Here is a 19074-nt window from a genome sequence, read left to right as displayed (position 1 = left end):
CTGAGCATGTAGTATCTCTACAATAGACCATTTCATATTAAACCACACTGAATCACTGGTACTAGGGTTGTGGGTCATGTATGTAGTAAAATTTGTATCTCAAATTTGGGTAATAATTTAATAATGGGCAGAATGACTGATGGCTAATTATATATTATAATTTTGTTTATTTTCTCTTAAGCCAAAGGGAGCTCAATGTGGGCTAAATACAGTAAAAGCCCTGACATGAAACGTGCAGGACTGGAATCCCAACAGCATCTTGGCACCAAGATGATTCTTAAATGGTCGAGTGAGCATCGCACTCCCTTCACGACCTAAGATGATTCAAGCATTAAGAAGTGGTTGGAAAGCTGGGCCCAGGCTGGTCTGAGGGCCTCACACATACACATAAATGCATGGTTGCCTCACTTTAGCTACCATAAAACTGCAGCACACATTGCGCACTCCTAGAAACAATCAGCCTCACCTTCTCTCACTCTCTCTCTTTCTCTGGCTGGCTTTAGGCTATTCTGTAACAGCTCTCTTCTCACTGCTGTTCAATTTGGACTCGTGCTGTTCAGTTCAGCACATCCTGAGCATGCAGTGGAGGCTCTAACAGGACACAGTGGGCCTTTATTTTACACACTGTCACACACACACACACACACAGACACACCGCAGACCACAGCACCCTTTCAGCACAGAAAATGATCAGCTGGAACTCCACAGAATAGTCCATTAGCTACTGTATAGGTGGAGCTTCTGTATTCTCCCCAACCACACACAAGCACCCATACTCCTGGGCTGATTCATGGCGCTCCAGGTCAAGGCAGGTCAGTGAAGGTCGGAAGCCTGCTTGAATTTACTGGGTCACTGAGCTAAAGACTCTCACACACCTTCAACAACACGCTCAGCTCTTCGGCAGGAGTATGATGAATAGGGATGAACGGGGGGAGATAGAAGAGACAAGAAGAAGATAGATGGGGCTCATAGAAGCTTTGTGGAGAGCTTTATTGCTAATTTCTAATCCTAGGCTTTGCTTGAACATCCTCCTAGCCAGAGTGTTCAATTTTAGCAAAGGTAAGGGCAACCTTATAGTTGCTTACATGTAGCAGAGTTCCAGCAACTGCTGTTTAGTCAGAAAGTAAAGAACAAAATAATGTAAGAGCAAAATACACACACACATCCCAATTACCTTTAGGGCTTAGAATCAGTGTTACAACATCAGCACAATGCAGATCTGATTTTAGACTCACTCAGCCTCCAGACAAAGCAGAAGCTGATTACATCAGTGTTTACTTGTAAACCCTCACTGTTCTTGCGCTCTGTATGACAGCTCTAGCCCAGAAATGGACTGAAAGTGGCCTGCATTTCTGTGGACATGCTGCTACTTCATAAAACACAGTAAATTATCATTTATTAATAAAAGGCAGTGCACTGTAATATCTTAGTAGTACTCTTGTGACTGCTGATAAGTAAACAGGAGAGTATCAGAGGTCTATTACACCCTCCCCCTGTTCAAAATATACCACCAGCACTATAGGATAACAAAAAGGTCAATAATGTCAATGCTTACCCTAATAAGATTCACACACATAAGCATGCAGTGTCTTATCTGGGGTAGCCTAATCAGTGCTTAATGTTGTTTCCAGTGGCTTGTGCTGAAACCAGCTGGATCATGCTAGGCTAAAAGCTAACTCCAAAAGACTGTCCGTTTCTTCTAAAACTGGACTGGTGTAGAATATGAAGGCTTACCCTATTAAACCACTAGCTCTAGGCATCTTAAACTGCTAATCCATGCAGGCTTTAGCATCCCAAACGGCGACAACGTCTAATGCACAGCAAGTCCCTCTGTTAGACCATGCAGTTTCCAGCCAGCACACAGAACGATTACATCAGAGTGTTTACCTCCAAACCCTTGCTGTCCACCGCCCTGATTTATTACCTCACACCCTCCGCAGTGTTCCTGGAGAGTCATGAAGGCCTCTTCGATGAAAATTGTTTATGGATATTTCTCCCCAAATTGCACGAGGCACGCCAGCGCATCAGCGCGTGAAGCATTAAGACGAGCCGCTCCTCCAAGGTTCAATACACGCCAAGGTTGGTTGTTCCCCTATCAAAACTATTAATTGATCTCCTGAGGCTGCAGCGTGTTTAAACATTCATAAATATGGAGGAGTGCCTGAACCCGGCCACATAAACAAAACGCTGCACAAACCCTTACTGCTCCAAGCGCACTCAGTACCAAGCATTTCAATTATTTTCGCTTACGCACACATGCACATGTACACACCACACAAATACCTCCCTCTACACATTCATAGACCTATATATCCAAATTGAGGCCTTGAGGATCGGTAGATACTGATTTCATACATAAATCTTGAGCATCAGCAGATACTGATCCAATATAAAGCCGCCAGTATCAGCGAAGACCAATCTGATGTTAAAACCTTAAGCATAGGCCAATACTGATACTCATATCGAGACCTTGAGTATTGTCCGATACTGATCATGCTATGAGTATGGGCAGATACTGAAAACAGTCCCAAAACCATTCCGATACTGAAACATTGAATATCAGCACATACCGGCTTGACCGATATTGAATAGACCAATATGCAGGGTCTCGATATTGGTATCAGTATCAGCCTATACTGCTAACAATATCAAAACCTTGAGTATCAACAGATACCAATCCAATATTGAAATCTTGAGCATTGGCCAACACTGATACCAATTCTAAAACCTTGAGTATCGGCCAATACTTGGTACCGGTAATGAAACCCAGAACATCAGCCGATACTACAACTACCAATATTGATATTAAGCCCTATCAGAGTATCAGCAGATACCAATCTGATATTAAAACTGTGATTATGGGTCAGAACTCTATTATTAAAACCTACAACATTAAAACCTCGAGTATCAGCAGATACCGATCTGATATTGAAACCCTGAGTATCAGTCAGAACTCTATTATTAAAACCTACAAGATTAAAACCTCGAGTATCAGCAGATATCGATCTGATATTGAAACCCTGAGTAATCGGCCAATATCATTCTATTATTAAACACACACATATACCTCCTACGCTCACACAAATGAACAGGCACGGGCATTCACACAGACAAACATCCCCTGCACCCCACCACCCAATCCCCACACACACACACACACATGATGTAAAACCGCAAGCTCACAGCAGTAGTCTTTGTTTGTGCTGCTAAAGCCCAGCACAGTGACTGTGGTAAACTGTGGCTGTCTCAGAGCTGTGGGACTTGCTGGCTGAAGGTACACGCGGTTCTCCTCAGGGAAGGAACTACCTCTCTCAGCCACACAGCGAGCGAGCGGAGCAGGGCAGGCACGGTGCGGCAGAGTGTGAGCTAATTAGTCAGACTTCAGCGTACTGCACGCTGTTGGAGCCTCCAGACTCCTCAGTGTGTGTATTGACTAGTGCCATTCAAACTTTTGGCAATAACAAACAGCTCTCTCCTCCTGTGAAAGCCCTCGTCCAGAAACGGACTGAAACTGGCCTGTATTTACTGGCTAAAGTAGCGCGGCGGTGCATGTCTGTCCATAATACACTGGTGTTCTAGCAACTTAGTCGTATTGCCCCATAAGGACATGAAATACATTGTGTTCAATATGTTGTTAATATATATTTCTTAAGAGAAATAGAACACACTGCAATATATGTTCTGCATAGGGCCTTGTCTGATGAGTATGCATGTGTTCGTATGTGTGTGTGTGTGTGTGATAAGCCTCAGGTGTGTTTTTCATCCTCCTGCCTTCCTCTCCATATTCAATTAGCCTGGTTGTTTACTGTACAGCGAATGCATTCAATTTGCACCCCGGTGATGAGCAGCATGACTGTGGAGAAAGCTGCAGCTAAAACTTCTATCTCTAGTCTAGTTTCTTAAATTACTCTGTCTCACAGTCTCTCTCACTCTCTCTCTCCTTTCCTTTAAATGGTCAGTAGAAGGTGGTGAGCCAGAGGGGAGATGGATGGCCGACTGTGTTTGTCCATTCTCGCTGAGTTACTGTCTCTTAAAAGATGCTGCGCTGTCACGAGGCCCCAGAATATATCTCACTGCACACGCAGACCCATTGATCAGAGCTAAAGCTGGAGGACAACGGTGTGTGTGTGTGTGTGAAAGTTGGTGTTTGAGAGTGGGCATCCGTATAAGTGCGCATGAGTATTAATACGAGTGTCTGTGGGTGTAAGACGGTGTAGAAGTGCATGAGTGTATGCGCATTTATGTAGCCTATGGGTAAGTGTATTGTATATGAGTGTCTATAAGTGAGTGAGTGTGTGTTTAGCAGAGTAGAACAGTGTAAGATCATCAGCATGTTTATGTATTCAAGATTATATGAGTTACAGTGGTGCCTCGGGTCGATATGCAGCAGGTAAAATAAGGAGAGCCTCGTGGTCGTATGCTAAGGTGTCTGGTGTATTACAGCACTAAGCATTAGAATTAGTACAATATCATTGTATATGTACAATCGACGTACAATACATAATGACATCAAACGGCATCTACTGTGACACAATTTAATTCACTACACTACAACACACGGTACTGTATGATACAATTTAATACAGTATGACACGCCACAATGCGGTACACTGTGATGCAATTTGATACAAAACACAGCACATCAACAAATGATACCTTGCAATATAATCCAAAACAACTGAACTCTGTAAGATATGTGATGCACTACGGAACAATTTCATATGATAATATGATGGATTAAGATCTATTTGATACAGTAAGATACACTACAAACTACTACACTCCACCAGTTGCCCTCTATACCCCCCTTGTAAGGTTAGCTGAGACAACCTGGCCTTAGCTTTTCTTTGTTGACCAGAAAGGCAAGCTGCCTTTCTCTGTGTAAATTTCAAGTCACACGTGATCTGCTGGGGCTTTCAGTTGTCTCCATATGGCTTTGATTTAATGTAGTGATATCAAATCGCTGCGTAGTGCATTGGAAAGTGATTGGAGTCATGAAGACTGCGTCCATTGACACATAGACGCCAATGTGCTTGCCTCCAATTTAATCTACCTTTACCCTTTTTGTTGTCCTCTCCCTCCCTAATATTGGGTACATAGAGATAGGAAAACTTAAATACTATACTAAACTATATATAGCAAAGCAATACTGGGTACAATCTGATATGTGATAACCACAAATCTATTTAATACGATATACTGTAATTAATACACTGATAATACTGTAATATAAGATGTAATCTAGCGTACTATGAGCCATACATATGGCACTTTTCACTGTTACATCATACATGTACATAAGTCTACTGTGTCTGGGTGTATATGAGTGTGTATGTAAGTGTATAACAGTGTGGAAGTGTATGAGTGTGCACATTGCAGTATATTAAACTGCAGATGAGTATGAGAGTGTATTGTGTATTGAGTGAACAGTATATAAATATGTATGTGAGTGTGAGTGTCATACTTGTGTGTGTATGTGTGTGTTGTATTTTGCAGCCGCAGCCTGCACCGGTTGAGGCACGTGCATTCTGCTCTAGGGAGTGTGAGTGAAGGAAGAAACCCCCCTCCAGAGAACACACTCCTCTCACACACACAGCATAACACACTGTCCCTACTGAATCCCTCCCCATGCCTAACATGCAACACACACACACACAGTTCCAGCATCACGGTCACACACAGAACGGCTGCGCTATATTCGCAGTGGAGAAGCTCACACTGACCATGTTCCATTCAGAATACCCAATGTGGTTTTCATGCACTGAATACAAGTCCAGGCATGGAGGTGCTTCACAGATGCACACACGCGCGCACACACTTTGCACACACACCCGTCTTCTCCAAGCGTCATCAGGGCGACCCCAGATGGAAAAGCACCGTCTCCAAGGAGGAAAAAAGGGCCTACCCACTCACACACACACAGTGCTGTGTCGATGTCATCAAAACAGGCACGTGCCCTCGTATACACCCTTGAGGAACTCCACCACTGACTCAGCCTGCCACACTCTGCAGAAAAGGCGAGTTGAATTATTCACATCAACAAAACATGTCCATGCATTAAATATGAACGGACCATCAATAATACATGGTGGTCCACAGCAAACCAACACACATTTAGTTATTCAGCTGCGATGTTTAGTTGAATCAGATGCGAAAAGTGACCAACATTTGTTCATCTGTCTGCACTCTTAAAAAATAAAGGCCCTACAAAGGGTTACTCAAAGGTCCTTTGAGGGGCTACAAACTTGGGGGCAATTGTGGCCTAAACCTTTAAGAAGAGGGCTTGGGACAGAAAGGGTGCTGGTTTGATCCCCAGGACAGGTATCCATAGCTGAGATGCCCTTGAGCAAGACATCTAACCCCAATTGCTCCCTAGGTGGTGGTGTTGAGGTAGCTGCCTGTCGTTCCAGGTGTGTTTTCACTGCCACAAATTGGTTTGATTGGAGGTTGAATTCCACTGTACTGCAGCTATGTGTGCTTAATCATAGAAGTTGACAACTTCTATGAAGAGCTTCCAAAAAAAAAAGAACCTTTTAATGGTCTAAAGATGTAAAGATGTCAATGTGAAGATTCTTTACCAATTTAAACAGCTCCTTTACAAAATGGTTCTTTATGGAACTGAACCAGGTTGTAGCACATTTATGTTTAAAAGTATGGCTTCATTTTACAGGGCTGCAAACACATCTATAAGTGTTCAAATGTTTGTGGACACCCCTGTCCAAATGCTCACACAGCTTGTCTAGTACCTGTAGAGAGGCATTGCCAATACAACAGGACTCTCTGAAGCAGTTGGGGAGTTGGGGATAAGGTGGGGTGGTGATCATCCAACATCCTGACCTCACTACTGTTCTTGCGGCTCAATGCAATCAAACCCTCACAGCAAAGCTCCAAAACCTAGTGGAAAGGCTTCCCTGGAAAGTTGAGACAGTTACTCCAAGATTCTTGATTTTAGAAGAAACAATGAATGAGCAGGTGTACAGGTGCTAAGGTGGTGGCTGCCCAGTGTTTTTGATGGTTGGTGGTTTGGGAGGTGGTTTGAGAGTGTTCACTGCCAAGACAGGTTAAATGTGGGGTTTGAAGTCCGTTGTACTACTGGGCAATGGTGGCAAATTGTGCTTAGTCTTAATTAGAGTCTTAAAAGAATGTATATGTGTAAAAAAAAAATAAAGTTTAAAGATGTCAATGTAAAGGTTCCTCACACTCACAGCTCCTTAGTTCTTTATGGACCCAAAAATGGCTCTTTGTAGCACCTTTATTTTTCTGTTACAGTACAATGCGTAGTGCAGTACAAAGTGGGTTCTGTCTGAAAATGGTATTCTACCGCAGTGGGGAGATGATGGCCGCGGTTAAGGGTGGTGTAGAAAGCCGAAGCCAAGGACGGAGGAATGCTCACGAAAGGGAAAAATAGGATGACTAGAGCAAGAAGCCGAAGAAGGACGAAAAAGCAAAGAGACAGATGGGAGTGTGAGACAGGTGCATAAATATCTAATAGCACAAACAAATAACGGCCCCTCGTGCGCCGGAACGTGCACACATACACACAAACACACACACACACACACACACACAGATACGCATGCACGCTCCGACAAAAACGGAGCATATGTTTCCAGTGTGTAGCAGCTGGAGAGATACGCTGCCAGAGTGTACGGGTCATGCTAAGTCTCACACACATACTCTTACACACACACACACATATATACAGGTTATGCCATGTGACTGTGGTGAGCGGAGATGGGGACAGTATCGCAAGGGCAGGAAATCAAGGCGGACGTGAAAAGTGTGTGTGACCTGGCAAGCATCCAAAAGGACTCGATACTGCAACAAAAAAAAAGCTGATAAACGATGCAGCTCACTCTGAGATCAGGTGTCCATGTTGCCATGGCACTAAGAGACTTCCACACACCCTCACAGACACACACACACACACACAAACACAATTGGGACACCCATGAAGGCAGACCATATTATTAGAGCTGATCTACACTGTGGTGATGGTGAATAGCTCAGTGTGTAAGAGGAACATAAAGCACAGATGTACAACAGCAGGACACACAGAGAGAGAGAGAGAGAGAGAGAGAGACAGAGAGAGAGAGAGAGAGAGAGAGAGAGAGAGAGAGAATTAAGTATAACTGTACAGTTTATTATACTGTATTGCTTAATACAAGCCTCTCAAATCATTAAGAACAGACATCAAACAATCCATTCATCAGACTGGACTGTTAAATACTGAGTTTAATATAATTCACACTGCATTAAGTGCAATAAGGGGTTAAGCAAGCCCACCATGAAGCCAGACCACTCCGTCTCAGAAAATATGGCTTCCTGTTTATGATGAAATGTCATTTTGGATTTACATGGGCAACATGTGTGTGTGACAGCAATGATATCTATATTTTGTAAACTACTACATCCCTGAAAGTAAGCGAGAGAGAGCGAGCCAGAGAGAGAGAGAGAGAGAGAGAGAGAGAGAGATATGAGGGCAGTGCTGCATATGATAAATCTCTTTGCTGAATAAATGATCCAAGTCTAACGCGGAAACACAGCACCACACTCTCTCTCCTCAATCCCTCTCTCTCCTCTCTCCCTCTCTCGCTCTCTCACTCTCTCACTCTTCCTCCCTCTCTCTTGTTTGCCCTCTCTCTCACTCTGTACACAGAAGGAGAAGTGCTTGTTCCCTTTCCTTTATTAATATGCAGAGGCTGGAATTACAAATCAGAAACTTTCCAGCAAAGCCCAATTATTATGCACTGCCACTGAGGGGCGGAGGGTTGTCGACAAGTGTGTGTGTGTATATGTGTCTTTGTTTTCCTACACTTTCAGCACCAAAATGGCCTACAGAAAGCTCTAGAGATGCCTGGATGCCAACAACAGAACAGGGCTGATATAAATCAGATGTTTCATGTTTTTGAAGTTGAAAGGAAACAGTTAGGGACAGACGATACGATTAAAATATTTTCTAAAGATATTTAAAGACATTTTCATGATATTACAATATTTTGCCATGCAAATGTGATTATTACTAGTGCTGGCCTATATGAAAATGATCCTGAAATGAGTATCACGATGAATTGAATATATTTGACCTTATCCATAATATGCTAAGACATAATCGAGATAATACCATGTCTCACAATACAAGAAAATATCGTCATATCGCCCACCTCTAGCTATAGCATCAGCATGAGGGTAAGATTGAGGTTAGGGTTAGGTTTAGGCCTAGGCTCCAAAATCCTTATTGCTTTAAGGTACAGGCATAATAAATATGCACTTAAAATGGTTTGATGTTTTAACTTAATGAGGGTAAGTAACCTTGCTACTTTAAACATCAGATTTTACTGCCCTTCAAATAATAAGTTGACAAAATCGAAGCAAGTTCAACTGAGCTGAGTCCAGTGAAGGCACCTAGCTAGATTACAACTTACCCCTTTTACAAGAGTGCTATTACTGTATACCAATGTGTGTGTGTGTGTGTGTGTGTGTGTATGTGTGTGGCAGTAAACATGGTCAGCAGGCTTAAGTGCATGCAGCCACACACATGGGGTCAGTCTATTACAGCAATGCACTCTGAGTCTGAGTTGCTGGAATATTGAACCACCGCTGCCATATGGTCACTGACCTGCACTTCCAGGATACATGTGTATGTAAGGGATGTGGGGGAGACGATGAGTGGGGGGTTGTGTGTGTGTGGAGAGGTGGGGTGCTAATATACACAAGGGAATGGCTGTAAGTGGCCTGATGTCACACTTGGGTAATGTAATGCCATTAAACTCTGGGAAAACAGAGCCAGACACATGGTCCAAACAGACTGTCAGCAACACTAGAGACTCGCACGAAACCCACACACACACACATACAAACACGCGCGCAAACACACTCACTCACTCCAAACACGCACGCAAAGTTCATTACCCAAGCAAGATGTTTCAACTCTGTTGCGAAAAACAGCGCTCGCAGAGATGCTCGCAGACGTTGACGCTAGCCATGTGTTACTGCACTCCTGGGAGTCGCTCATCCCGAGCAAGTGGAACGTCCAGTTTAAACACAGGCAAGACTGTGTGAAAGGTTAGTGTGGACAGCAGTTCCTTTCAGAAGCAGCATCAAATCTGTGCTTTAGAAGGGACTGTTATCGGAGGAGATAAGAAGAAGTGTGCTGGAATTCTATATGAGCTGTTTCTCATTTTCTAATCAATACCACATTAACACCAGCATATCTGCATTAGCCGATAGACATGTACTGGCTTAGATCTGCTTTCCAATTTCATACTACACTACACTAATACTATGAGGTATAGACTATTTACTAACCTTCATACTAATCAGTGAACTGAGGTGCTACTACTATGCCCCAGGGATTGCTAGTTTGTTTTATGCCATCAGCAGCCGGCGCCAAAGAGAGCACAATTGGCCTTGCTATCTCAGGGTGGGTAGATGGTGGTAGATCAGTGTGATGCTGGCTGACATGGGGGCGTCTGCAAGCAGATGCAGCAGAGCTAACTGTCCGGCACTTTTCTTTTTAAATAAATAAATAAAATAGTGTCACGTTTGCTGACAGGCAAAATTAAGTCACACTTCAATTTCCAGGAGCTGACATTCTTATCCAGAGCAACTTGATCCCCAGGACCATTACTGGTACATGCCAGACCAGGGAACTGCACTCCAGTCTGCCACGAGGAGGGTAGTGTTCCTACCTACTGCACTACACCTTCTGCAGTTCCGTTACACCAACCACCCTTGATCATTTACTGTTGTATGTACAGTTTTTCTTCTCAAACCAAACAAGACAAGCTCAAACCTATTAACACACAAAAAGGTAACGACTTTCGTAACTAGGTAACGAATTACATAATTATGTTTAACCTGGATGGCAAAACTGTGATAATCCAGTCGGTACAGCTGCCAGAGGCCTTCTGGTGGGCTGCGGAACAGATGTGAAGAGTCATGAATATTTATTGCATGTGTAGGGTGTTTTACGCTAAGGACATACGTCCAGGATTACGGTGACAGGATGTCGTTGTCATCTACAATGACCAATGGCCTCATTAGTATCTGTAAGCATGGCTTGCAGACACGCAGGGCTGTGGTGACTGTGCTCTCCTGATACCAGCCAATCTGAGAGACCAATGCTCATTAAACAAAGGCTATCTCTCTCTCACTCTCTCTCTCTCTCACACACACACACACACACACAAACAAACCACAAGATGTGGTCAAACGCCCCTCGGCAAGACGGTCTGAAACGCCAGCTGTCAGATGAGAGAGCACACTCAACCTTTTCAAACAGGGAACGCCTTTTCCAGCCTTGACCTCGGAACACAATCGCACTCACTGGCCGTCCAGCCTGTCACCAAACATGGTGACATTCTGAATTGCCACCAAAAGTGGCGGCAAAATTGGTGGCCGACGCATCCCCCTACTGCTACCTTAAACATCCAGCCTGACACCACAGAGAGAGTGCGGCCAGAAACAACCATGATCTTTTCAGCCTGACTACAGGGAGGAGCCGCAGAGCACTGATCTTTAGAAGAAGAAGGAAAAATCTCTATTCATGACAGGCAGGCAGGAATGATGCAACCCATCTCTCTCTCTCTCTCTATTTTGTTGCTCTCTCTCTCTCTCTCTCTCTTTCGCTCTCTCTCTCTCATGCGCACAGTGGCAGAGAAGGAGAAAACAACTCAAGTTAAAAAAAGGCCAACGTCCATCTCCCCACAGTATACATCTCTAATCACTGCAGCATTCACTACCACGCTGATCAGAGGGTGAGAGACACAGACAGAGAGAGAGAGAAAGACAGGGAGAGAGAGACAGAAGAACAACAAGGGATGGGGAAGACGAACAGAGAGGACGAGAGAGAAGGAATAAACAAGAGAGCAAGAAAGAGAAACAGGTAAAAAAGAGAGGAGAATCAACAGGAACAGAGAGAGAGAGAGAGAGAGAGAGAGAGAGAGAGAGAGAGAGAGAGAGGAGAAAGATGAGGAAGAAAACAAAATAGAAAAGAGAAAGAGAGAACTAGAAAAAGTGGGGCAAAAGGAGTGAAAGAGAAGAGAGAGAATGACATAAGAAAAGAAGAAAAACAGAGAGAGGGGGGGCAAGAGAGAAAGAGAAGAGAAATAGAGAGAGTGACAGTTACAGAGAGAGAACGAGAGCGACAAGAACAGAAAAAGGAGAAAGAGAAAGAGGGTGAGAGACAAAGAAAGAAAGAAACTGACAGAAAAATTCAGAGAGAGCAAGAGAGAAGTGAGTTGGGTTGAGCTCTCCCTCTCTCCCTCTCTCTCTCTCTCTCTCTCTCTCTCGCTATCCCTCTCACAGACAGCGGGTCGAACTCAGCCTGTCAGTTTGAAAGTATCGCGCATGTATTTTTAATCGGAACACGCTGGTGGACAGCGGAGTGTGTGTAGGGGAGCAGGCGGGTTAAACTCAGCCTGCACCGGTCTCTCCTCTCAGGGGGGGTCACACACAGCATACACCCAGCATACACCTAGAATACACACCACATTTACACAGCATACACTGAAAACAGCCAGCAGGACCACAAGAGCAGCCCACTTCCAGCTTAACAGCCAGCAAAGAAGTTTAGCTTATAGTGACCATGTGTGTGTGTGAGAGGGCAGCAGAAATCAAGACACACACATACACTCCCTACATGTACATGCACCCTCTGCGGTTCTGCAAAGGCCCATATATGCACTCACACACGTACATGTGGAAGGCATGTGCTTCAGCCAAAGTGTGCACATGCTCTGTAATAGTCTGTACTACAAAAGCACTGAATCTCGCGAGCACATACACACACACACACACACACAGCGCAGTGAATCTGACTCAGAGGTGGAAAGGTAAAGGGGAAGTGCAGTAAAGGGAGGTTTTGTAAGACTCTGGGCTGCTTTGATATTCCCCTATGCGCAGCTGCACTGCAGTCTCTGCAGCGGTACAGCACAGAGGGAAGTCAGACCCTCTCCCTGCTCCTGCTATTTAAAGACCTTATTAAGTCACCCAGCAAACTGCAGCCATACAGCCGCACAGCTATACAGCACCACACCTCCGCTTACTCTCTCTCGCTCTGTCTCTCTCACACACACACACACACACACACACACATCACACACACATCAAACACAGCCCACAATATTCCCCACACTGTCTGACTTCCTCTCATTCTTTCTGTCTCTCTACTATCTATCTGATTGGCTGTCTTCATGTCTGTCAGCCAATCTATCTGCCTACCTACCTACCTACCTACAAAGATGTGTATCTTGGTCTGTCCGTCTATCAGCACTACATGGCCAAATGTTTGTGGACACCCCTTCTAATGAACGCACTTATCTACTTCAAACTGCACACATGTGCTGACACAGATGTGCACATGCACACACACTGCTTGTCTAGTCCATGTAAAGAAGTACTGCCAATAGAATAGGACACTCTGAAGCGGATCAACGCGAACCTGTTGGCACCATGTCTAATGACAGGCGTGGGCTAAAGGGGTATAAAACCCTCCCAGTATTGAGCTGTGGAGGAGTGGTGAGATGAGTTGGGGATTAGATGGGGTGGTGATCATCCAATGCGAAACAAAATCTAGTAGAAAGCCTTCACCTGGTTAGTGTCCCAATACTTTTGTCCAATGAATATATTGATATCCATTCACTTTTTGAGAGATGGCATGCATGTTTGCCTGACACCATGAACTTCGTTTACCAGAAAAAAAAAATACAAAGCTTGCAGTGAAGACAGGGTGTACCTGAACTACTAAGGTATTGAAGAATAACTGATAACTTGCAATTCCATTTTTAATGAACCTGAAATTCTAGGCCCGCCAGTTTAAAGTAATAAATGTTATTACAGAGTACTGACTTATCGGTCTTTTATTTCTTGATTACTTTCATTTATTCAGCGTCAGTCAATCCATCTGTATCTGCATGGGTCTGTTTGTTTACTCCTAAGAGTCAGTTTTGATTAACAAAAGCATGTTGTAGCTATTCTCTGTGGCAAATAATTAAAAGAAGTGCAGGAGTTCTGTTAAAACTGTGGATTCTACAATTTTAATCAACGCCACATTTGTGTTCGTTAGTAGAACCGGAGCTATCTTTGTATTTCATTTGATTAAAAGTTTTGTGAAAACAACTGGGGAATAATAATTGGGGGAAATGCCAAAAATGCAGACTTTAATTAAATTAAAGCAACACTATGGAGAATTGGCATTTCTTGCTCATGGGCTCCCCCTACAGACGGGAAGTGTAGTTTATTTGTGCTATGAGCCAACACGAAAGAACATGCTTTCTGAATGAGCTGCGAGATACAGAACCGTCACTAAAAGAAGTCAGCAACACTGTTGTCCCTGTTACCAGTCAGTGGAACATTAACATGATTTTGAAGCTGTTATTTTAGGGTAAAAATTCTACATAATGTTGCTTTAAGTGTGCAGCTATCTGTGTGTCATTTATTATATAATTATATGTAGATAACAACAGTGGAACCATTAATGGTGCTTTACTGACTCATTTTATAAAGGTTCTTCAAAGGGGTCAATCCATCAGGTAAAGAGCAATTTAAGCATTCAAATGGTTCTCTGAGTTTTCATGGTTCTACTAAAGAACCCATTTAACTGAGTGTGAGTCTATCTAATACAGCCTTCAACCATCTACACATTACTTTATTGAGCGTCTTAATATACAGTATAATCATGTGTGCTGATCTCATCCCCCCCCCCCCCCGAGTGAGCGGTAAACCCATCATTAAATCTATTTCACCACACATCCAAGGGCTTGGGGACGTCCCGGCAGGGTCTCCGAAGTACCCCCTCCCACCCCACTCTGAAAAAAAAAGAGAGATAGACCAGAGGAGTAGACAGAGAGAGAGCGACTCCTCTCTTTGTGTCCGGGACGCTGTAAAGGCGAGGCACTGAAGTTGGCAGGCTGTTGAAGGGGGCTAATTAGCGGGCGGGACGCACGTGTCTCGTCTTGAGAGGGGTCCCCCAGCGAGACACAGCTCAATCAAAAGCCAGCTGCAGGTAGAGGGAGCTCATCAGATCACACTCAGTGTGTGTGTGTGAGTGTGTGCATATGTTAATGTAAAAGAGAGTAGGCCTCTAGAAATGAGGTACAGCTGCAGCTTGAGTCAAAGTCATTAATTATTATGACACATAAAGACGTGATTAATATATAGGGGAATCATACATATACACACACACACTCACAATTATACACACATCCACACAGCCATTCAGACTCAGACGCTAGCAAACAAATGGCGCGCCGCTGAATTGCAGGGTAGTGGTGCCCTGCTGTGCATCACGGCGAAGCTGAAAGTGACACCAGTGTGTGTGTGTGTGTGTGTGTGTGAGAGTGTGCGTGTAAGTGTACGTAATGACAGGTCTCCAGTGGGCATGGACGGCAGCTACAAAGGCTGGCTGCCGCTGAGAGGTGCTGTATTGGGGGGCATGGGCCTCTTTCCAGAACAGCTGTCCGGATTAGTGTTTAATATAAAGAAAAAACACTCCACACACTCCACAATGCCCCAGGCTGTCCCCCTACTGTTACACAATACACACGCCCCCCCATCCCACATACATCCCCCCGTAATACACCTAAATCTCTCGCCCCCTCGCCCACAGCATGCCCCATCCCGGACCCTTTCGGCCCACGGCCCCGGATCTAGTCCCCGCTACCCTGGAGCGAAGTGCGTGCTTGTGTATGTGTGTTTGGGGCTTGGTGGTGGGGTAGGGGGTCCGCACCAGCCCCTCTTCATTTGGACTCTTTCAGAGCAAGAGAATGGAGCCGTGGGGCGACTTTCATCTTGACGACATTAAAAAAAGACGGAATCAAGAAGGCGAATCAGGGAGGCAGAAGATGAAAGAGCGAGAGAGGGAGAAAGAGAGAGATAGATTAAGAGAAACGAGAAGGAGGGAACACAGGTGGGGGGCAAGAGATGAGACGATGGCCGCAGAGGGCTGTAGTTGGGGGGTGAGGGTTGGGGGGATAATCCGCTGGGGTGTTAAAAGTTGAGTGCGATGCTGAGGTGCTGAAAAGCAGAGCGAGAGGGCTTTGTCGCCGATGGAAACAGGAAACTGAGAAGAGAAAAGGGAAAAGGCCGGCATGGCAGCGCATTAAAGCTAGTATGAGTGCCAAGACACACTTGTACTGCCACAAGGGTCTCACTTGGCGTCGGATTAGATGGACAAAGATCAACAAAATCAAATGTGATGGTTTGTTTTTTTATAAAAACCTTTTTTGTGTGCCTGCATGTACACCATATGGACAAAAGTATTGGGACACCTGTTCATTCATTGTTTCTACTAAAATCAGAAGTGTTAAACAAGAGTTAATCCTGCTTTTGTTGGAGTAACTGTCTCTACTGTCTAGGGAAAGTCTTTCTACTAGATTATGAAGCATTGCTGTGAGAATTTGATGGCAATCAGCGACAAGAGCGTTAATGAGATCAGGATGCTGGATGATCACCCCATCTCACCTCAACTTCCCAACTCATCCCAACTTATTAAAGAGCACCATTATTTCAGAGAACTCAGCTCCACTGCTCCACAGCTCAATGCTGAGGGCCTTATACCCCTGTAGCCCATGCCTGGCCTTACTCTAATAAAATGCATATATCACACAATAGCTTTGAGTGAGGGAGCTTTTGAAGGCATTGAACTCACCACCACTGTGAGTGACTTCACATCTTAATCGAAATAAGTATCGATGATCATTACCAAAACAGCACTTTGAGCAATTCCTTTGGCCTGCCAGTGTACTATGCTAAATGATAAGCTTCCACTACTTGTTTGTTACATTAGCCTCATAGCTCTAGTGCGGAACTGAATAAGCACAACCAACCAACTCGCTGCAATTTATCACCTGAATGAAACACTTTCAGTACAATGTATAACGCAACCACTTTGCCTAAAAAAAGACGTTAACACCAAGCATGTCTCACAGCATGTTATCGCAAACTTGCAATCAGCAAATTGGCCAGTAAAGCTCAGTGCACCTCTCAGGCGAGCTTATCTGCAGCCTGAGGATTTGGAGCCGATTCGCCGTTGTGGGAGTAGTAGATAGTAGAGAAGAGAGGAGCGGATCGGGTGCGGCGGAGGGAAGGCAGGTGAAGAAAACGGCCGTATTGTCTTGTTGTGAGAGAGGAGAAGATGCGGTTCTATCTGATAAGAGGAGACTTCTATCTGATATCCATCAGCGAGGCTGAGCCGAAGACGGAGTGCCTATCTTCTCACCCGCTCAAAATGAGAGGGAGAGATTACAGCCACAAGCTCATTCCACACTCACGGTTCAATTACACTCCTCTCCAAGTGTCAATCTCGCCCGGCCCAGTCGCTCCCCTCAACCCACACTGCCTGGAGCTGCCACAAAACAGCTGTTTCACCACTGAGGCTGTTAGTTTTGCTCTGAGGTTTGAAGCTGAGGCTCTGACGTTTGACTTTGGTTGAAGGAACTGCTAATAATGAGCGACTGCCGGTAGGGAAAGATAGGGCCGGATGATATTGGGGGGAAAAAATGATTGCAATGTTGCTTGTTGTTGTTGGACTTCCAGACCTCCACCAAACCTCCACCCTTCCTGCTGCCAGTTTGTAATTACTTTACAAACTGAGGAAACGACTACCTGAGAGGCTTTGCTGTCTTCTTACAGCCTTCCTTTACTTACAGCAGCTGCTTAGAGGAGCAAGGGACAAGGCTTGAGAAGTCAGAGACCCCATTTACACCTGGTAACTTCAGGTTACTACTATCTGGATTGTATCCCGGTAAGATTTTAGCCACGTGCATTTACACTTGGTGGTCAAATACGTCTCCAGTTAGTCAGACTGAAATCTGATTGCTATGTGGGAAGGAATATGCAAATTCGATCGATAAATGGTAATTATTACTGGTGTTTTTTAGTTGTGGAACGCATCTTGGAGAGACGGATGTGTTTACACTGCTATAACGTGGCTCAAATGCATCTCAGACCACTTCCTGAAGTAGTTTGAGGGATCAGATTTGTATCCAGGTTAAATGCACCTTTGGGTGATTTGCACTTTTATGTGGCTTGGCCTTATCCAGGTATAATTCTGATACTCAAGACGCATGAACTGACCTGGACTGAAGCTTTAAAATTTGCACCTCTTGGCCTTTCCTAGTGATGACTGTAAACAAGCTAAAGCGCTAATGAGCTTACAAAGATCTGGCAGCTCAAATCTCTTGATTTACATTACTAGTGCTAGGTTCAGGTCTGCACATGTTGCTTTTGAGAATAAACCTTTCACAATATTAACTCATGACACACTGAGACATTCATTGATCAGCCAATCAGATGGCTCACTTGCGTACTGCACACCTATGAAATACCAATACTGCACAGGCCTAAATCAGAATAACGATTAAGGATCAATATACCTCTTAGAGCCTAAGAACTCTCTAACTGATCACCTTTAGATCCTTCTCTCCAGCCACACACTTCTCTCACAGCACAAAGCGTCGACACATGCAGCCCCAATTTGTCACCATCAAATGTTCATAGTGTACATGAAAAACTATTCATAATTTACAAGCTAAATATTATGATATTCAAGCTGACAGTTCATCATGAGTCACTCAGTGTTATGCTGCTAGGCGGGGGCTGCAAATATGTGGCTGCTCATCAATTCAAGAAAAAGGAGGAATGGTCATCTGTTACGCTGCAGTGCTGTAATTCAGGCTTTGTCAGTATGGTAACGTAACCAATGCGCTGAGAAGTGCTCCGTTCAGCCTACGGTTGGATTTCACTGGGTCACGTTTGTGGAAATGAACTTCCACAACTGGGTTTACTTGACTTTTTGTGAGTCTGGTGCTGAAGAGGAAAGGAGAGGGAGTGTTTGTGGTTGCAGTGCTGTTGGGGGGGTGGAGTGGGGGTTAATTAGAAGAGAGTGTGAGTCAGAGACAGGTCACTGCTTGTGTGTGCGGTGACCCAACAGGTATAATCCGAGTGACTCATCAGTGGGGGAAAAACACACTTTCTCTTCCCCTTCATCTGGCTTGGGGTTGAGAAGAAAAACTAATGAATGAATCCAGGATTAAGGCTTCTGTGCTGTGCTGCTAGAATGATGACTGACTC

At 44.4% G+C, this 19074-nt stretch overlaps 1 protein-coding gene across 1 annotated transcript in view; it reads right to left on the bottom strand.

Moving 5' to 3' along the window:
- Positions 1-19074, bottom strand: part of plxna4 (plexin A4) — a 317535-nt gene that overhangs the window by 230262 nt on the left and 68199 nt on the right. The window lies entirely within an intron of this gene.

Source organism: Salminus brasiliensis, chromosome 2 (genome assembly GCF_030463535.1).
Source record: "Salminus brasiliensis chromosome 2, fSalBra1.hap2, whole genome shotgun sequence".
In the NCBI taxonomy this organism is placed as follows: Eukaryota; Metazoa; Chordata; class Actinopteri; order Characiformes; family Bryconidae; genus Salminus; species Salminus brasiliensis.
Note: the sequence above shows the minus strand (reverse complement) of the source record. Positions and strands in the feature narration are given on the sequence as shown.